The sequence below is a fragment of the Salvelinus namaycush genome, chromosome 32 (genome assembly GCF_016432855.1).
Source record: "Salvelinus namaycush isolate Seneca chromosome 32, SaNama_1.0, whole genome shotgun sequence".
In the NCBI taxonomy this organism is placed as follows: Eukaryota; Metazoa; Chordata; class Actinopteri; order Salmoniformes; family Salmonidae; genus Salvelinus; species Salvelinus namaycush.
Genome location: NC_052338.1, coordinates 28,829,364 through 28,851,748, shown reverse-complemented (window position 1 = coordinate 28,851,748; position 22,385 = coordinate 28,829,364).

Below are 22,385 nucleotides of genomic sequence, written 5' to 3'. Positions count from 1 at the left end.
TGGAGGAGAAACACAGAGCATCAGAGAGGACAGTAGTGGATGAGTAATACAGAGCATCAGAGAGGACAGTAGTGGATGAGAAGAACAGAGCATCAGAGAGGACAGTAGTGGATGAGAATCACAGAGCATCAGAGAGGACAGTAGTGGATGAGAAACACAGAGCATCAGAGAGGACAGTAGTGGATGAGTAATACAGAGCATCAGAGAGGACAGTAGTGGATGAGAAACACAGAGCATCAGAGAGGACAGTAGTGGATGAGAAACACAGAGCATCAGAGAGGACAGTAGTGGATGAGAAACACAGAGCATCAGAGAGGACAGTAGTGGATGAGTAATACAGAGCATCAGAGAGGACAGTAGTGGATGAGAAACACAGAGCATCAGAGAGGACAGTAGTGGATGAGAAACACAGAGCATCAGAGAGGACAGTAGTGGATGAGAAACACAGAGCATCAGAGAGGACAGTAGTGGAGGAGAAACACAGAGCATCAGAGAGGACAGTAGTGGAGGAGAAACACAGAGCATCAGAGAGGACAGTAGTGGATGAGAAACACAGAGCATCAGAGAGGACAGTAGTGGATGAGAAACAAGAGAGGACAGTAGTGGATGAGAAACACAGAGCATCAGAGAGGACAGTAGTGGATGAGTAATACAGAGCATCAGAGAGAACACTTCCACTTCTGTCCTCTCCAGTGGAGGAGAAACACAGAACCTTTTTACCTTGTCAGCTCGTGGATTCGATCTAGCAACCTTTCGGTTACTGGCTAAACGCTCTAACCACTAGGCTACCTGCAGCCCCATATACATGACTTGTATTAATTGATACTGACTTCCTGTAGAGAATAATTGTGTGTGTGTGTGTGTATCCTGTCAATTCCTGAAACATACACTCAGTTGGGGATTGAAGGACTGCATCGGGTCACACATTTCTTGAGCAAATCTCACCCCCTCCCCTTGAGTGTTTGTAAGTCTGTGTGTGTGTGTGTGTGTGTGTGTGTGTGTGTGTGTGTGTGTGTGTGTGTGTGTGTGTGTGTGTGTGTGTGTGTGTGTGTGTGTGTGTGTGTGTGTGTGTGTGTGTGTGTGTGTGTGTGTGTGTGTGTGTGTGTGGAAAGTAAAAGGCCTAATTGGCCAGCAGTTTCTGTTCACAGTTCAGTTTTGTTTTGTTTTGTTTTTTCAAAAGGCCCATATGTCCTCACCATCTGGTGTCCCCACATCCACACTCCTCTCTTTCTCTCTCTCACACTATAAACAGTACGTCTTTATTTCTCTCTCTCTGTCTATCATATTTATGGATCTGTGTCAAATTGTACGTAACTTGGTTCAGGTGGAGTGAGGTCTCTACCTGGGTTCAGGTGGGGTGAGGTCTCTAACTGGGATCAGGTGGGGTGAGGTCTCTACCTGGGATCAGGTGGGGTGATGTCTCTACCTGGGTTCAGGTGGGGTGAGGTCTCTAACTGGGATCAGGTGGGGTGAGGTCTCTAACTGGGATCAGGTGGGGTGAGGTCTCTACCTGGGATCAGGTGGGGTGAGGTCTCTACCTGGGATCAGGTGGGGTGAGGTCTCTAACTGGGTTCAGGTGGGGTGAGGTCTCTACCTGGGTTCAGGTGGGGTGAGGTCTCTAACTGGGACCAGGTTGGGTGAGGTCTCTAACTGGGTTCAGGTGGGGTGAGGTCTCTACCTGGGTTCAGGTGGGGTGAGGTCTCTAACTGGGACCAGGTTGGGTGAGGTCTCTAACTGGGTTCAGGTGGGGTGAGGTCTCTACCTGGGTTCAGGTGGGGTGAGGTCTCTAACTGGGATCAGGTGGGGTGAGGTCTCTACCTGGGATCAGGTGGGGTGAGGTCTCTAACTGGGTTCAGGTGGGGTGAGGTCTCTACCTGGGTTCAGGTGGGGTGAGGTCTCTACCTGGGTTCAGGTGGGGTGAGGTCTCTAACTGGGACCAGGTTGGGTGAGGTCTCTAACTGGGATCAGGTGGGGTGAGATCTCTACCTGGGATCAGGTGGGGTGAGGTCTCTAACTGGGATCAGGTGGGGTGAGGTCTCTACCTGGGTTCAGGTGGGGTGAGGTTTCTACCTGGGATCAGGTGGGGTGAGGTCTCTAACTGGGTTCAGGTGGGGTGAGGTCTCTAACTGGGTTCAGGTGGGGTGAGGTCTCTAACTGGGACCAGGTTGGGTGAGGTCTCTAACTGGGATCAGGTGGGGTGAGATCTCTACCTGGGATCAGGTGGGGTGAGGTCTCTAACTGGGATCAGGTGGGGTGAGGTCTCTACCTGGGTTCAGGTGGGGTGAGGTTTCTACCTGGGATCAGGTGGGGTGAGGTCTCTACCTGGGTTCAGGTGGGGTGAGGTTTCTACCTGGGATCAGGTGGGGTGAGGTCTCTAACTTGGTTCAGGTGGGGTGAGGTCTCTACCTGGGTTCAGGTGGGGTGAGGTCTCTAACTGGGACCAGGTTGGGTGAGGTCTCTAACTGGGATCAGGTGAGGTGAGGTCTCTACCTGGGTTCAGGTGGGGTGAGGTCTCTAACTGGGACCAGGTTGGGTGAGGTCTCTAACTGGGATCAGGTGGGGTGAGGTCTCTAACTGGGACCAGGTTGGGTGAGGTCTCTAACTGGGATCAGGTGGGGTGAGGTCTCTAACTGGGATCAGGTGGGGTGATGTCTCTACCTGGGTTCAGGTGGGGTGAGGTCTCTAACTGGGATCAGGTGGGGTGATGTCTCTACCTGGGTTCAGGTGGGGTGAGGTCTCTAACTGGGACCAGGTTGGGTGAGGTCTCTAACTGGGATCAGGTGGGGTGATGTCTCTACCTGGGTTCAGGTAGAAAAACTATACAGATTAGAGCCATGCACGGGCCTGATTTTTAGCCTGAGTCCTACCCATGCCCACGAAGTTCAGGTCCTACCCTACCCTACCCCTCCCCTACCCTACCCCTACCCCTACTCTACACTAAACTACCCTACCCTACCCTACCCCTACCCCTACCCTACCCCTTCTGTCTGGCTCCTATGTTACCCCTACTCCACCCTACCCTACCCCTACCCCTACCCCTACCCCTACTCTACCCTACCCCTACCCCTACTCTACTCTACCCTACCCTACCCCTACTCTACCCATCCCCTACCCTACACCAACCCTACCCTACCCCTACCCCTACTCTACCCTACCCCTACTCTACTCTACCCTACCCTCCCCCTACTCTACCCATCCCCTACCCTACACCAACCCTACCCTACCCTACCCTACCCTACCCTACCCTACCCTACCCTACCCCTACTCTACCCAACCCCTACCCTACCCCAACCCTACCCTACTCCTACCCTACCCCTACCCCGACCCTACCCTACCCTACCCCAACCCTACCCTACCACAACCCAACTCTACCCAGCCCTATCCCTACCCTACCACTACCCTACATCTACCCTACCCTACCCCTACTCTACCCATCCCCTACCCTACACCAACCCTACCCTACCCTACCCTACCCTACCCCTACTCTACCCAACCCCTACCCTACCCCAACCCTACCCTACTCCTACCCTACCCCTACCCCTACCCTACCCTACCCTACCCTACCCTACCCCTACCCCGACCCTACCCTACCCTACCCTACCCTACCCCAACCCTACCCTACCACAACCCAACTCTACCCAGCCCTATCCCTACCCTACCACTACCCTACCTCTACCCTACCCAACCCTTACCCTAACCTACCCCTACCCTACCCCTACCATACCCCTACCTCTACCCTAACCAGGCCCAATTGCTACTGCCAAATTTAAGGCCCGACCCTACTCTACTCTACCCCGACCCTACTCTACTCTACCCCGACCCTACTCTACTCTACCCCGACTCTACTCTACTCTACCCCGACCCTACTCTACTCTACCCCGACTCTACTCTACTCTACCCCGACCCTACTCTACTCTACCCCGACCCTACTCTACTCTACCCCGACCCTACTCTACTCTACCCCGACCCTACTCTACTCTACCCCGACCCTACTCTACTCTACCCCGACCCTACTCTACTCTACCCCGACCCTACTCTACTCTACTCTACCCCGACCCTACTCTACTCTACCCCGACCCTACTCTACTCTACTCTACCCCGACCCTACTCGAAACCTGAAATCAGAAATAACTACCTCTGTCAGTAAATCCATTAGCTGCTGCTCTGTCTGTCACTCGTTCCCTGAGCGCTGCTCACTCTGAATGAGCTCTGTTCATGGAGGGAAAGGACAGGGAAAGGACAGGGAAAGGGGGATACCTAGCCAGTTGTACAACTGGATGCTTTCAACTGAAATGTGTATTATGTATCCATAGCAACGGCTCTACTTGGGCTGCTCTGATCAATGAAGAGACATGAGAGAGCAGTTAGCTATTAGCTACTTTTCCTCACTTGAACAATTATTTTATATGAAATAATCTCTCCAGTCTTATATTTGACGAGGTTGAAGCACTTCTGACACCATGTTATGATTTTAGTCTCTGGCTTGGTCATGTATCTCTTTCTCTCGCTCGCTCTCTCTCTCTCTCACTCTCTCTCTCTCTCTCTCTCTCAATTCAATTCAATTCAATTGACTTTATTGACATGGCAAGTTCATTATTACTTACATTGTCAAAGTATACATATCGAAAAATAAAAATAAAATATATATGTATATATATACAAAATATATATATATTTATATATAAATAAATGGTGGGACCAACAGCAATAATAACAATAATCTCTCTCTCTCTCTCTCTCTCTCTCTCTCTCTCTCTCTCTCTCTCTCTCTCTCTCTCTCTCTCTCTCTCTCTCTCTCTCTCTCTCTCTCACACACTATCTCTCTCTCTCTCTCTCTCTCTCTCTCTCTCTCTCTCTCTCTCTCTCTCTCTCTCTCTCTCTCTCTCTCTCACACTCTCTCTCTCTCTCTCTCTCTCTCTCTCTCTCTCTCTCTCTCTCTCTCTCTCACACTATCTCTCTCTCTCTCTCTCTCTCTCTCTCTCTCTCTCTCTCTCTCTCACACTATCTCTCTCTCTCACACTCTCTCTCTCTCTCTCTCACACTATCTCTCTCTCTCTCTCTATCTCTCTCTCTCGCTCATGCCTCTCTCTCTCTCTCTTTCTCTTTCTCTCTCAATTCAATTCAATTCAATTCAAGGGGCTTTATTGGCATGGGAAATATATGTTACATTGTGAAAGCAAGCGAAGTAGATAATTAACCAAATTTAAACAAACAATACATGTACAGTAAACATGACAAAGTTCCAAAGGAATAGAGACATTTCATATTATGTCTATATACAGTGTTGTACTGATGTGCAAATAGTTAAAGTACAAAGTACGGAAATAAATATCTATGGGTTTTATTTACAATGGTGTTTGTTCTTCACTGGTTGTCCTTTTCTTGTGGCAACAGGTCACAAGTCTTGTTGCTGTGACGGCACACCATTGTATTTCACCCAGTAGATATGACAGTTTATCAAAATTTGATTTGTTTTCAAATTATTTGTGGGTCTGTGTAATCCAAGGGAAATATGTGTCTCTAATATGGTCATACATTTGTCAGGTGTTTATTCCCCTGTGTGCTGAGGGTGTCAGGTTCTTGTCCGGTTCTGGCATTTAGGTCGCCACAGACTAGTACATGTCCCTGGGCCTGGAAATGATTGATTTCCCCCTCCAGGATGGAGAAGGTGTCTTCATTAACGTATGGGGATTCTAGTGGGGGGATATAGGTAGCACACAGGAGGACATTTTTCTCTGATAATTAAGATAATTTCCTTTTGAATTTCTAGCCAAATGTAAAATGTTCCTGTTTTGATTAATTTAATGGATTGAGTTAGGTCTGCTCTATACCAAATTAGCATACCCCCGGAGACCCTTCCCTGTTTCACACCTGGTAGTTTGGTGGATGGGACTACCAGCTCTCTGTAACCTAGAGGGCAACCAGTGGGTCCGTCTCCTCTATACCAGGTTTCTTGCAGGATGACAATGTCTGTATTTCCGATATCTTTGGTGAAGTCCAGGTTCCTGCTCTTTAGGCCAAAGGCAGATTACCTCAGGCCTTGGATATTCCAGGATGAGATAGTGAGGGCTTTGCCTTCCATAAAGTGTCCAATGTTGTTGGTCGTGTGGTTTGGCCTCAGGCCAGTAAGTGTGAGCAGAGCCTGCTGAGCATCTGGTACATGCCATTGGCTTGGGCTAGTGTAAGAGTGGGGGTTGGGCCTGTTTGCCCGCTCACGGCCTGGGCGTATGTGTGACTTCCATGTTGAGGCCCTCATTGCGGGGGTGGGGTGCATGGGGTGGTCAGGAGGGGCATAAGTCTGATCTGAGGGGGCCTAAATGGGGTGTGGGCATGGTTGACGTGGGGGGGTGTTGATTGGTTGGGGTGTGGATGTGGCTGGTGGTGCTGTAGTCTGGATGTAAGTCCTCTTGGCATGGGTCCTCTATGTGTAGGTCCAGGGGGGGTCCCGCAGGTCTGGGAGGGTGTCTCGCTAGTCTGGGCGGGGTGTCTATTGATCTGTTGCTCCTGTGTGAAGTGCTGGGGCTACATTTGAGAGCGATGTCCTTTAGAGTCCGGGCGAAGGTGGGCACTGCTGCCTTGTAGAGGTGGACCTGGTCATAGAGGCTGTTCAAGTCCAGGGTGGAGTGGTGAGCCAGGTAAACATTTGGTTTTGAGGCACAGTCACGGGAAATACTTGCGTTTACCCGCTGTATGGTAGCAGGGTGGAAGTCTTTTTGTGGTAGCAGGGTGGAGATAACCACTTGTGCGTTGGGGAAAGTAGAAGAAACTTTTTCAATCACTCCCTTCAGTGCTGTGGCCACCCTTTCCTGCTGTGCTCTCAGGTATTTTGTGCCTGTGTGTACTTTTATGTGGCTAGGTGAACCTAGTTGATCCTCAGACAGAAGGTCTTGGGCGCGCTGGGTGTTTGGACACCAGAGTTTAGACACACTGTGTTTGGGAAAAGTATTTTTTCTTGCAAATATTTCCCATTTGAGTCCATAAGGAGTACAATCTGTGTCTTGTGTATGTCCTCAGTCGGTGTGGGGGGGTTGTCAGGAGGGCTATTAGGGTGGCTGACAGGGTGGGTGCTCAGAGGGTGTGAGATCCCCTGGGCTTGGGGTTCTTAATTTGTCTGTTCTGCTGTGATGTCGACGCTATGCTCAGGGTCTGGTGTGGACTGTTCTGCTGTGGTGTCGAGACTTTTGTCGGGAGCTGAGGTGGGCTGTTCTGCTGGCTTCTCTGCGGGGGTGGCCACCTCTCTAGTGGGTTGTTCTCTGTCACATGCCATCCCCCTCACCCTCTCCTCCAGCAGTCTGATCCTCTCCTCCATCCCCCTCACCCTCTCCTCCAGTAGTCTGATCCTCTCCTCTAGTGCTCTGTTCTTCTTCTGCTCCTGCTCTTTCTCCTGTTGAAGTTGTCTCACCACAGTCCAGAGTGCAGATATGTCTCTTGCCACCTCCAGCACTCCGGGTCTGGTTAATAGAGTGTTGTTGTCTGGGTCTGTGCTGACTGGAGTGTAATCACCTGCTGTTTCAGCTCCAGCTGCCTTACCTCCAGCTGGGTCATTTTATCCTTCATTTCAATGAGAGGGTAGTACTCTGTGCTGGGAGGTTGACTTTCTGCTGGGGGTGGCTCGTCTGTGGGGTTATTTAATGAAGAGGTCTGGTCTGACCTGCTCGGCGTGGGGGTTTCTTTCTCAAGGGAGAGCTTCTCCTGCTGGGCTAATTCTTTGATTAGGTGAAAGTCCAGCTGAAACTGTTTGGGGTTGCCCTGTACCCTTACTCTTCCAGACTTATAGAGATTTATATTAGCTGACTATATTAGCTGAGTTCTCCTTGTCTAGTATCCTGAGTTTCCACCCCTCGTTAACACCTCTCTCTCTGGCTGGGTCATCTCTCTCCCTTTCTCTCACTGGTTGGGTCATGTCCCTCCCTCTCTCTCTCTCTGGTTGGGTCATCTCTCTCTCTCTCTCTCTCTCTCTCTCTCTCTCTCTCTTTCTCTCTCTCTCTCTCTCTGTCTGGGTCATGTCTCTCTCTCTCTCTTTGGCTGGTTCCTGTCTCTCTCTCTCTCTGTGGCTGGGACATGTCACTCTCTCTCTCTCTCTTTGACTGGGTCATCTCTCTCTCTCTCTCTCTCTCTCTCTCTCTCTCTCTCTCTCTCTCTCTCTCTCTCTCTCTCTCTCTCTCTCTCTCTCTCTCTCTATCTCTCTCTCTCTCTCTCTGTGGATTGGTTATATCTCTCTCTGTCTGGCTGGGTCATGTCTCTCTCTCTCTCTGGCTGATTCATTTCTCTCTCTCTCTCCCTCTCTCCCTTGCTGGGTCATCTCTCTCTCTCTCTCTCTCTCTGTCTCGCTGGGTCATGTCTCTCTCCCATCTCTGGCTTGGTCATTTCTCTCTCTCTCCCTCTCTCTCTCTCTGGCTGGGTCATCTCTCTCTCTCTCTCTCTCTCTCTCTCTCTCTCTCTCTCTCTTTCTCTTTCTCTCTTTCTGGGTCATGTCTCTCTCTCTCTCTCTCTGGTTGGGTCATGGCTCTCTCTCTCTGGATGGGTCATCTCTCTCTCTATCTCTGGCTGGGTCGAGTCTCTCTCTCTCATGCTCTCTCTCTCTGGCTGGGTCATGTTTCTCTCTCTCTCTCTCTCTCTCTCTCTCTCTGGCTGTGTCGTCTCTCTCGCTGTGTCGTCTCTCTCTCTCTCTCTCTCTCTCTCTTCTCTTTCTCTCTGGCTGGGTCATGTCCCTCCTCTCTCTCTCTCGCTCTGGCTGGGTCATCTCTCTCTCTCTCTCTCTCTCTCTGGCTGGGTCATGTTTCTCTATCTCTCTCTCTCTTTCTCTGGCTGGGTCATGTCTCTCTCTCTCTCTCTCTGGCTGGGTCATGTCTCTCTCTCTCTCTGGCTAGTTCATCTCTCTCTCTCTCTCTCTGACTGGGTCGTCTCTCTCTCTCTGGTTGGGTCATGTCCCTCCTCTCTCTCTCTCTTTCTCTCTGGCTGGGTAATCTCTCTCTCTCTTTCTCTCTCTGGCTGGGTCATGTACCTCTCTCTCTCTCTCTGGCTGGGTCATGTGTCTCTCCCTCTCCCTCTGGCTGGGTCATGCCAAATATTGTCAAAGCTTACTTTGGATATTTACAATGTGAAAATAATAAGAATCAAAATTGTTAACCTCTCTGGGATATAGGGGGTGCTGTTTCGACTTTGCGAAAATTGATCTCCAAATTAAACTGCCTAGTACTCAATTCTTGCTCGTACAATATGCATATTATTGTTATTATTGGATAGAAAACACTCTCTAGTTTCTATAACCGTTGGAATTATGTCTCTGAGTGAAACAGAACTCATTCTACAGCACTTTTCCTGCCAGGGAGTGAGATTTCAGAAATCTTGGCCCCTGCTCCCAGGTCAGTTCATAAGTCCCTGTGAATGCTATGATGCTACAAACACTGCCTACGCCTTCCTCTAGATGTCAGTAAGCGGGGAGATTTTGAATGGAGTGGATTGCGCAATCCGGGCTCTATAAATAGACCCTGGAGCAGAAAGAACGTCCTTTTCAACAGTGCGCTCGACGCAGAGTGGTCGTCGGACTGGCCTCCTTCCAAGTTTTGGTTTAGCCACTTATATATCGCCGGTCATGTTTTTATTCGTTATAGGTGTTAAAGACATCATAAGGTAGTTAATTTAAACCGTTTTATAGCAATTTATATCCGTTTAGTGCGATTTTGAGGCATTTCTTTGTGACGTACTTTGAAGAGCCGGGCACGTTTCGGGGTCCCGGTCGAACGTTAGTGGGCATTTCGACGGACAAGAGGACATCTTTCGACCAAAAGAAGATTAGACCCAAGAAAGGATACATTGCCCAAGATTCTGATGGAAGATCACCTCATAGTAAGAAATATTTAAGATGATAAATCGTTGTTCTGTCGAAAAATTTTAAACGCATATTCCGCCATTTGTTTTGGTATAGCTTCGCTTGGCGAACCCTGTATTGCACAGTAAGGATAATTTTAGAAATGTAATTCAGCGATTGCATTAAGAACTAATTTGTCTTTCGATAGCTGTCCAACTTATATTTTTTTAGTCAAGTTTATGAATAGTTATTCATGAGACAAGATCACTGTTAAAGATGGCGCCCGACATTTTCAGGCTAGTTTTGCTAGTATTGTCATTGTATAACCACGTTTTTTTGTGGCTAAATATGCACATTTTCGAACAAACTCTATATGTATGTTGTAATATGATGTTACAGGAGTGTCATCGGAAGAATTCTGAGAAGGTTAGTGAAAAAATTAATATATTTTGGCGATGATTACGTTATCGCTCTCTTTGGCTTGAATCAATGCTCGGGTAACGTTTGCACATGTGGTATGCTAATATAACGATTTATTGTGTTTTCGCTGTAAAACACTTAGAACATCTGAAATATTGTCTGAATTCACAAGATCTGTGTCTTTCCATTGCTGTGAGCTGTGTATTTTTAAGAAATGTTTTATGATTAGTAATTAGGTAATACACGTTGCTCTCTGTATTTATTCTAGTCGAGTTGTGATGGTGGGTGCAATTGTAAACTATGATTTCTACCTGAAATATGCACATTTTTCTAACAAAACCTATCCTATACAATAAATATGTTATCAGACTGTCATCTGATGAGCTTTTTTCTTGGTTAGTGGCTATCAATATCTTTATTTGGCCGAATTGGTGATAGCTACTGGTGGAGAGAAAAAATGGTGGACAAAGAAAAATGGTGTCTTTTGCTAACGTGGTTAGCTAATAGATTTACATATTTTGTCTTCCCTGTAAAACATTTTAAAAATCTGAAATGGTGGCTTTATTCACAAGATCTGTATCTTTCATTTGGTGTCTTGGACTTGTGATTTAATGATATTTACATATTTAGATGCTACTATTTAATTGTGACGCGATGCTAATCAGTGAGGGGGGGTTTGGGGGTGCTTGTCAGTTGGGACGCTAGCGTCCCAACTATCCCAGAGAAGTTAATGGGACAACAGTAACAACAATAACCAAGGGTCAAAATAGCCATACATTGAACAATAACAATAAGCATACAGTAGAGGACATGTGCAGGTTGATTGGTCTGTCAGGGACACTGTCCCTCAACTTATGGCAGGCAACAATGCTGCCAACCCACAGCTCTCTGCATCCTCCCCCAAAAAGACGGGTAGCTTATTCTCATCAGAGAGGTCTTTGAAACCTTGAATTAGGGTTTCAAATTTGGGGAAATGACACTCTCTAATTGTTTTATATTTTTGACATTTTGTCAGGAAATACAGCTCTGTCTGTCAAAAGCCTAGGTGATGCTGGTAAGGCGGAGTCAGGCGCAGGACACAGAGATGAGTAATAACCGTAACTTTACTCAAAAACAATATTCCATGAAGGAGACAAATAATCCAGTTCACAAAACGAGACAACTTGACAAATACAAACACGCACAAAACCAAGGGGGAAACCAGAGAGTTAAATAGGGAACAATGATTATGGAATGGAAACCAGGTGTGTACAATGAAGACAAAACAAAATGTAAAATGAAACGTGGATTGGTGGCGACTAGAAAACCGGTGACGTCGACGGCCGAACGCCGCCCGAACAAGGAGAGGGACCAACTTCGGCGGAAGTTGTGACGCTGTCTCAGGTTCTGCTGTGATGCAGTGGTTGCAGAGCCTTTCCTCTACAGGGAGCCATGTTTTCCTGTGTCTACCTTTCTCAATGGCAAGGCTGTGCTCACTGAGCCTGTACTTTGTCAAGGTTTTTCTAAGATTTTGATCAGTAACCATGGTCAAATAGTTAGCCACGGTGTACTGTCGATTTAGGGCCAGATAGCACTGCATTTTGCTTTGTGCTTGTGCTTGTGTTTCCCAATAAGCAATGTAGTTTTGTTTTGACTGTGTTGTAATTTGGTTTATTCTGATTGATTGGATGTTCTGGTCCTGATGCTTCAGTGTGTTAGTAGAACAGGTTTGTGTATTTTAGATGTTTCCAAAACTTAATTGCTCTTTTTTGAGTTTTTATTATTAGTGGATATTGGCCTAATTCTGCCTTGCATGCATCGTTTGTAGTTTTCCTCTGGACATATAGGAGAATCTTACAGAACTCTCTCTCTCTCTCTCTCTCTCTCTCTCTCTCTCTGGGTCATGCCTCTCTCTCTCTCTCTCTCTCTCTCCCTCTCGCTGGGTTATGCCTCTCTTTCTCTCTCTGGCTGAGTCCTGTCTCTCTCTCCCTCTGGCTGGGTCATGTCTCTTTCTCTCCCTCTCTAGCTGGGTCATCTCTCTCCCTCTCTCTAGCTGGGTCATGTCTCTCTCTCTCTCTGGCTGGGTCATGCCGCTCTCTCTCTCTCTCTCGCTGGGTCATGTCTCTCTCTCTCTCTCTCTGGCTGGGTTATGTCTCTGAAGCCTCTCTCTGCTTAGGGATGATGTATTTTCTGCTTCTCTCTCACATTGGTCCCTTACCTTGCCTCCAGCATCTCTCTCGGCCCTGACCCAGAACACTGGCCTGATCTGGAGGCCTGAACCCCTGTTGTCACAGACACACACACACACACACACACACACACACACACACACACACACACACACACACACAAACACACACACACACACACACACACACATAATAATACACACTCACACACACACACAATAATACACGCTCACACACACACACAATAATACACGCTCACACACACTCAAACACAAGAATACACACACACACACACACACACACACACACACACACACACACACACACACGCACACGAATACACATATACAGACCCCTTGAATATTCCAAATGTTGTTATGTTACAGCCTTAATATAAAATGTATTAAATCATTTTTTCCCCTCATCAATCTACACACATTACCCCATATTGACAAAGCAAAAACAGGTTTTTAGAAATGTTTGCACACTTTAACAAATAAAAAACGTAAATATCACATTTACGTAAGTATTCAGACCGTTTAAACAGTATTTTGTTGAAGCACCATTGGCAGCGATTACAGCCTCGAGTCTTCTTCGGTATGACACTACAAGCTTGGCACACCTGTATTTGGTGAGTTTCCCATTCTCTCAAGCTCTGTCAGGTTGGATGGGGAGCGTTGCTGCACAGCTATTTCCAGTTCTCTCCAGAGATGTTCGATTGGGTTCAAGTCCGGGCTCTGGCTGGGCCACTCAAGGACATTCAGAGACTTGTCCCGAAGCCACTCCTGCATTGTTCCCACCCACCATCCCCATCCACAACGCCTTAGCAAAACCAAAACCTACTTGAAGATAACAGCGCTCACTGTCGCCCCTAGTGGCTAGTTTCCACATCATCTCCTAACATCCTCAGATGTGCAGGTGACTTGGCTGGGACACACACACATACACACACTTATGCACATGCCCACACACAAACATATAACAAAGCACACACACGGCAGATGTACACACACAAACACGTCAAGAAAACACCAGAACATAAAAGTAGATTTAAATGATTTAAATGTAGATTTAAATGAAATGAACATCTTTAATCTTCTTATGGTATGTAGATGTTATATCACAGTGTACTGTAGGTTATGCTTCCAGCCAAAAACATGGAGTAGCTGGATAACAGTGAGCATCTGCATCATTCTGTAAACCAGATGAAATCTGGCCAATCCTGGACCAACTTGACCTGAACTGACCAACCACGGTGCACCATTGCTCAGTCAGTCATGTTTCACTTCCTCAAATTAACCTAGCTCAGACAACCTCTCTGTGCCCACATAAAGGGTTAACATATCAAATGATCAACATATAATTTAAGCAAATGTAAAGGCTCAGAACTAAGCCATTCTGAAACTATGTTTTTGGTTGTTTTACTTTGATTATTGTAGAAATCTTAAATGTCAGACAGGGGAGGATGTTTAACACAGGGGAGGATGTTTGACACAGGGGAGGATGTTTAACACAGGGGAGGATGTTTGACACAGGGGAGGATGTTTGACACAGGGGAGGATGTTTAACACAGGGGAGGATGTTTGACACATGGGAGGATGTTTAACACAGGGGAGGATGTTTAACCTCTAATTCCTCCCAAACCCGGATCCGGGAGCACCCCCATCAGTAAAAAAGCTGACTAGCATAGCCTAGCATAGCGTCACAAGTAAATACTAGCATCTAAATATCATTAAATCACAAGTCCAAGACACCAGATGAAAGATACACATCTTGTGAATCCAGCCATCATTTCTGATTTTTAAAATGTTTTACAGGGAAGACACAATATGTAAATCTATTAGCTAACCACGTTAGCAAAAGACACCACTTTTTTTACTCCACCAGTTTTTTACTCCATCAGTAGCTATCACAAATTCGACCAAATAAAGATATAAATAGCCACTAACCAAGAAACAACTTCAAACAACAATTTTTTTTGCATATTTCAGGTATAAATCATAGTTTACCATTGCAGCCACCATCACAACTCTCACCAAAGCGACTAGAATAACTACAGAGAGCAACGTGTATTACCTAATTACTCATCATAAAACATTTCTTAAAAATACACAGCGTACAGCAATTGAAAGACACAGATCTTGTGAATCCAGACAATAATTCAGATTTTCTAAGTGTTTTACAGCGAAAACACAATATAGCGTTATATTAGCTTACCACAATAGCAAACATCACAACAGCATTGATTCAAGCCAAACATAGCGATAACGTATAAACCACCAAAAGATATTAATTTTTTCACTAACCTTCTCAGAATTCTTCAGATGACAGTCCTATAACATCATATTACACAATGCATATAGAGTTTGTTCGAAAATGTGCATATTTAGCGGCACAAATCGTGGTTATACAATGTGATTAATGGCCAAAACGTCAAGCAATCTGTCCGGCGCCATCTTGGAGAGGCACCTACTCTAATTGAAAACTATTCATAAACTTGACTAAAAAAATACAGGTTGGACAGCAATTGAAAGACAAATTAGTTCTTAATGCAATCGCTGGGTTACATTTTTAAAATTAACGTTACTTCAAGCATACAGCGTGCGCTAAAGCGAGACGCACCGAAATTCATGGCGGAATTATTATTTGACATTTGTCAACATAAGTACGAATTAACAGCATAAAGACTGCTTACTATTAGCTGAGCTTCCATCAGAATCTTGGGCAAGGTGTCCTTTCTCCAGAACAATCGTCTTTGGGTTGAAAGATGTCCTCTTCTCCTGTCGAAATAGCAGCTAACGATAGCCACCCACTGGAGAGGTGTCCAACTCGTGAAAGCGCATGACAAAGAAATCCCAGAAAATCGCAATAAACTGCTATAAACTGCTATAAGTCGGTTTAAATTAACTACCTTATGATGTCTTTAACACCTATAACGAATAAAAACATGACCGGAGATATAGAACTACTAAAACGAAAGTGTTTGCAGGACGCCATTGTGATGTCTTCTTGCGCCAGGCGCACCGTTGAAAAGGACGGTACTTCCGTTCCACGGTCTTATATAGGGTCCCAGATTGCGCAATCCACTCCATTCAAATTCTCCCCGCTTACTGACATCTAGAGGAAGACGTATGCAGTGCATGTAGCCCAATGGCTTACATGGGGACTTATAAACTGACCTCAGAACAGGGACCTCGATTTCTGAAATCTCACTCCCTGACAGGAAATGTGCTGCAGAATGAGTTCTGTTTCACTCAGAGAAATAATTCAAACGGTTTTAGAAACTAGAGAGTGTTTTCTATCCAATAGTAATAATAATATGCATATTGTACGAGCAAGAATTGAGTACGAGGCAGTTTAATTTGGGAACTCATTTTTACAAAGTCGAAATGGCGCCCCCATAGGCTCAAGAGGTTAACACAGGGGAGGATGTTTAACACAGGGGAGATTAAGAATGTTGTCATGTTGCTCATTGACCCAAACACAACCATAGCATTAGACACGGCGTACAAATGAACCACTGACAATGATCAGAGTAATCACTATAATGTTATTATTAGTCAATTTATTTCCCCTGTATAGAGATGAGTTGTTGGTTGTTGATGAGTAAATAACATCATTATAGACCAAGCATTGACCTTTTTCCCTAACCCTAGTCAATCTAGTCCAGTGGAGGGTGTTTTGATGTAAATCTGTGCCAGAAACAAACCAAGACCACAGTCAGAAACTTGTTTTGGAGTTTTAGCAATTATTTCGGTGAGTTCCAAAGGCTTTGGTGCAGAATTCAAGAGATTGTCTGTCTGTCTGTCTGTCTGTCTGTCTGTCTGTCTGTCTGTCTGTCTGTCTGTCTGTCTGTCTGTCTGTCTGTCTGTCTGTCTGTCTGTCTGTCTGTCTGTCTGTCTGTCTATGTGTGTGTGTGTGTGTGTGTGTGTGTGTGTGTGTGTGTGTGTGTGTGTGTGTGTGTGTTAGCGTAAGCTTGGTCACACCCCCCTTCATTAAGCCCCCTATTGGCAATATCTACCTGAAGTGGAAATAGATCTCCAATTTCTCCTCCCGTTCTTCCTCCTCTTACTCCCTCTGGCAGGCACCCAGCGGACGTGCTATTCAGACGGTGGGGGTATCAGAGCGAGGGATGAGAGAGGGGGAGAGGGAGGAGGATGGGCGACGGCTGCTCCACTTTTCTGTCTGACAGAGCAGAAGGGAAGCTGCCACTCTGTCCAACAGCTCTCCACAGCATGACTGACTTTACCCTGCAGACGCTCACACACACATTGCTTGAAACATTACACACACACACACTCCGCTTTAAACACTACTCACACACTCCAAGTACGTAGACTTTAGTTTGCTTTATGCTGTGTCTATGGACAGCTAGAGTTTAGGCTAGAGTCAGAATGACTTCACCTGTTCAGTTTAAATGAGGGCTGCTGGACACTGCTGGGGGTTTGGTATAGAGCTGTTCCATGCAACAGCTTGGATGTACGGTGTAGGTACAGATTATAGCCACACTATGTCAGGATATGGGCAACAGTATTGGCAACTAGAGTGTAGGTTAGTTGTACAGAACTTTAGAGACGTGCTACAGTCATCGCTGGACCCATAGTTTGGGTGCTAAAGGGGTGAGTCTATTCTATTAGATCTAGTCTTTTGCACTAGTGTACATGTACAGTAGTTGTCTGTTGTGAGGGTATATGTTTTTCTGACAAGGAGACAGAGCAAAAGTTGACAGTTTTGGCTGAGAACGCAGTTTAATTGAGGTAATATGTACATGTAGGTAGAGTTATTAAAGTATTTATAACAGAGTGTAGCAGCTGTGTCCCGGGGGGCGGGGGGGGGGGGGCAATGCAAATGAGCTTTTCAGGAGTCTTATGGCTTGGGGAAGTTATTTAGGAGCCTCTTGGTACTAGATTTGGCGCTCCGGTACCACTTGCCATATGGTAGCAGAGAGAACAGTCTATGGCTGGGATGGCTGGAGTCTTTGACAATTTTTAGGGCCTTCCTCTGACAACGCCTGGTATAAAGTTCCTGAATGGCAGGAAGCTTGGCCCTGGTGATGTACTGGGCCGTCCACACTACCCTACTGTAGTGCCTTGTGGTCGGAGGCCGAGCAGTTCCTATACCAGGCAGTGATGCAACCCGTCAGTATGCTCTCGATGGTACAGCTGTAAAACCTTTTGAGGATCTGAGGACGCATCCCAAATCTTTTCAGTCTCCTGAGGGGGAATAGGTTTTGTAGTGCCCTCTTCACGACTGTCTTGGTGTGCTTGGACCATGTTCGTTTATTGGTGATGTGGACACCAAGGAACTTGAAGCTCTCGACCTGCTCCACTACAGCCCCGTCGATGAGAATGGGGCCGTGCTTGTACCATAACCATGCTTGTACCATGGTACAAGCACCATAACCGTGCTTGTACCATAACCATGGCGGCGGGCCACCATAGGGCACTCTGTTCACAACGTTGACATCAGCAAACCACTCTCCCACACAACACCACGCTATCTGCCATCTGCCCGGTACTGTTGAAACCGGGATTCATCCGTGAAGAGCATACTTTTCCACCGTGCATTTGGCCATCGAAGGTTCGTATTTATCCACCGAAATCGGTTACGACGTCAAACTGCAGTCAGGCCGGTTGGATGTACTGCCAAATTCTCTAAATCGACATTGGAGGCGGCTTATGGTAGAGAAATTAACATTTATTTCTCTGGCAATCAGCATGCCAATTGCATGCGCCGTCAAGCACATTTGTGGCATTGTGTTGTGTGACAGAACTTCACATTTTAGTGGCATGTTGTTGTCCCTAGCATAAGGTGCACCTGATCATGCTGTTTAATCATCTTCTTGATATGCCAAACCTGTCAGGTGGATGTATTATCTTGGCAAAGGAGAAATGCTCACTAGCAGGGATGTAAACAAATTTGTGCACACAATTTGAGAGAAATAAGCTTTTGTGCATATGGAACATTTCTGGGATCTTTTATTTCAGCTCATGAAACATGGCACCAACACTTGACATGTTGTGTTGATATTTTTGTTCAGTTAGAATCCAAATTAGTTATTGTCACAGATCATATGGTGCCAGCATGAAGAATAGGTTTCCAAAGTCTGCATAGGCTATCTCAGGATGTCACGGCAACCAGTGTTCCTTTGCTCTGGGCTAGCTAGCACACCAGGAAGATAGCTAATCCCTCTAAAGAGGCTTAGGAGTTAGCAATTAGCCTAGACTGGCCAGGGACCAAGCGTCAGGAGCAGGGGGTTGCACTGAAGCACTCCTACACAAGATGTTAGAGAGTATACAGTAACGACACCAACGTCATAACGACACCACCATCAAGACAAAGTTGATGATTAGACATTAATGTTATGAATCTCAAAATTATTGAGGAAGTGTAGTGTCACTGGGAGCCCATGGGGCTCCTCAAAGGAAATTAATGGACAATTGTAGCATTGATATCATGTGTTACTTCCTGGCCTCTTTAGCCTTGTTCACATAGGCAGTTTGAATTGATTTCAAACTGCCTATGTGAACAAGGCTAAAGAGGCCTATATATCCAATTTCGGTCTGAACTTCTTCCTGCAGTCTAAACAGCCAAAAAGCAAATTTCAATCTGATATTTTGGAGTCATATTCAAACCACATCCATAGGTGGTTTAAAATCAGATACAAATGTGATTTTGTCCCAATCCCTTTTCATTGTCCCGATCCCTTATTTTCTCTTTCATTGTCCTGATCCCTTATTTTCTCACTCATTCATGGAAAGCCTAAGCACCGATCTCCTTATAACCAGATTGAGAGTGTTTGTCTTCCGTCCTCCCCCTCCTCCTTGGGATAAGCCGCACGCCTACATGTGCCATTGTTGTGTGTGTGTGTGTGTGTGTGTGTGTGTGTGTGTGTGTGTGTGTGTGTGTGTGTGTGTGTGTGTGTGTGTGTGTGTGTGTGTGTGTGTGTGTGTGTGTGTGTTGCATACTTGGCTGCATGGTTGGCTTTTGTCGTGACTTCTACTGATAGAAAGAGTAGCACCAACCAGCTCTGTCCTGCTCACCTTCCACCTCATCCCTGCTAATAGAACAAAACCACTCAGAGGACTAATGACCAGGGGTGTGTGCGTATTTTCATTTTTTTACATTCTAGTAGTTTAGCAGACGCTCTTATCCAGAGCGATTTACAGTTGGTGCATTTATATTACAATATTTAGGTGGAACAACCGCATATCACAGTCATAATAAGTACATGTTTCCTCAATAAAGGAATTATCAGCAAAGTCAGAGCTAGTAAAAAAGGGGTGGGGGGTGGGGGGAGAAGGTGGTATGAGGGGGTTGCATTGGAATTATTTTAGATGTTTTTGGAAGATGGGCAGGGACTCTGCTGTCCTAGCTTTAGGGGGAAGCTGATTCCACCATTTGGATGCCAGGACAGAGAAGAGCTTGGACTGGATGGGAGCTGCCCCCCTCATAGGGATCTGCCCCCCTCGTAGGGAGCTGCCCCCCTCATAGGGAGCTGCCCCCCTCACAGGGAGCTGCCCCCCTCACAGGGAGCTGCCCCCCTCACAGGGAGCTGCCCCCCTCATAGGGAGCTGCCCCCCTCACAGGGAGCTGCCCCCCTCATAGGGAGCTGCCCCCCTCACAGGGAGCTGCCCCCCTCATAGGGAGCTGCCCCCCTCATAGGGAGCTGCCCCCCTCATAGGGAGCTGCCCCCCTCATAGGAAGCTGCCCCCCTCATAGGGAGCTGCCCCCCTCACAGGGAGCTGCCCCCCTCATAGGGAGCTGCCCCCCTCATAGGGAGCTGCCCCCCTCACAGGGAGCTGCCCCCCTCATAGGGAGCTGCCCCCCTCACAGGGAGCTGCCCCCCTCACAGGGAGCTGCCCCCCTCACAGGGAGCTGCCCCCCTCATAGGGAGCTGCCCCCCTCACAGGGAGCTGCCCCCCTCATAGGGAGCTGCCCCCCTCATAGGGAGCTGCCCCCCTCACAGGGAGCTGCCCCCCTCATAGGGAGCTGCCCCCCTCACAGGGAGCTGCCCCCCTCACAGGGAGCTGCCCCCCTCATAGGGAGCTGCCCCCCTCATAGGGAGCTGCCCCCCTCACAGGGAGCTGCCCCCCTCATAGGGAGCTGCCCCCCTCACAGGGAGCTGCCCCCCTCACAGGGAGCTGCCCCCCTCATAGGGAGCTGCCCCCCTCATAGGGGTGGGATGGCCAAGAGACCAGAGGTGGCAGAACAGAGTACTTAGGTTGGGATGAAGGGTTTGAGAATAGCCTGGATGTAGGGAGGGTCAGTTCCTCTTGCTGCTCTGTAGGCATGTACCATGGTCTTGTAGTGGATGCGATCTTCAACTGGAAGCCAGTGGAGTGTGAGGAGGAGCGGGGTGACATGGGAGACCTTGGGAAGGTTGAACACCAGGCTGGCTGCAGAATTCTGAATAAGTTGCAGCAGGAGAAGGTCTTCAGAGATGTTCTGAAGGAGATGAGGTGTAGATGGGGTTGAGCATGTTGTCTGGGGCAACCGGACCTAACTTATCGCCGGATTTCATCTGGAGAGAGAGGGGAGAAAGAGGTCAAGACGTAGGGTAGTTCTGTGTGAGTGGTACCAGTGGACACAATAGGCTGACTGAATGAGGAGCAGATGTCATCAACCTTCTTTTCAAAGTGGTTGACAAAGTTGTCCACAGAGAGGGAGTTGGGAGGGGGTGGTGGATTAACCCTCCTGTTGTGTTCGTTTCATGTTAACTAATTCTGTGTTCCCGGTCCAAAATGACCGCCCCATTATAGCTGATTAGAAATCCATAATAATCCATATATTATCACCTAATGCTGTTTGAGATCTTTTTAATCAACTTAAGTTCTTGTGAACATTACAAGTTTTGAACTTCTATTTGCTATTTATGGCCTGTAGGCCTTGTCGTGTCTTTGGCATCATTAAATTAAAGTGAAGACTGTTATTTTATCAAATCAATTCTCTGTAATTATTATTGCGTGATTAAACTAATCATGTAAATGTAATTTACCTGGAAATCACGGCACCAAGTAAAATCTTCAGATTACAAAGTTATAATTTTCCTAATATAACTCTTCAGATATTTTAATATCTGATCAATTAGTCTTCTAATTAATGAATTATTCTTTACCTCACGTTAGTCTCATTCCAAACGTCGTAAATTGTTGTTTATCTGCACGAACCCAGCCTTTACTATGAATCATCCATTCACCAATTGTCTTAATCATTTATTTACTAACTAACTAAATGATCACAGAAATGAATAAACAAACAAATGATAGGGGAGGTCCCCTAGTGGGCTAAGCCGATATGACAGGTTGGTGGACAAAGGGAAGTGGGTGTGGACTGAGATGAGTGGGAAAGACAAAAAAGGAATCACTACACAGTAGATAATTATATTAATTGAAATGCTAATCCTTTGCACATGAACGCTCACTCACTTGGGAATAACTGCAATCAATATATATATTTACGCTCAGTGTGTCATCGTGATCTCTGTTGGAATCCTCCGTCTGTCTGTTGGAGAGTCAGTTCATCATCGTCTCTCTCTGCTTCCCTGAAGATCAGTCTTTCGTAGTTAGGATGGGTACTTCTGAGTACCATTCAGCAATGTTCTCATAGAATAGATGTTTCGGCGGTTGTCGGTCTTCGCATCCCAGGTTGACATAATTTCTAGCTGCAGACTAGTAATTAGTTTCTAAGATTTGCTCTTATTCTGTCAGGATCGATAGTCTCAGAATTTAACTTCTAGTTCCTCCCAAACCCGGATCCGGGAGCACCCCCATCAGTAAAAAAGCTGACTAGCATAGCCTAGCATAGCGTCACAAGTAAATACTAGCATCTAAATATCATTAAATCACAAGTCCAAGACACCAGATGAAAGATACACATCTTGTGAATCCAGCCATCATTTCTGATTTTTAAAATGTTTTACAGGGAAGACACAATATGTAAATCTATTAGCTAACCACGTTAGCAAAAGACACCACTTTCTTACT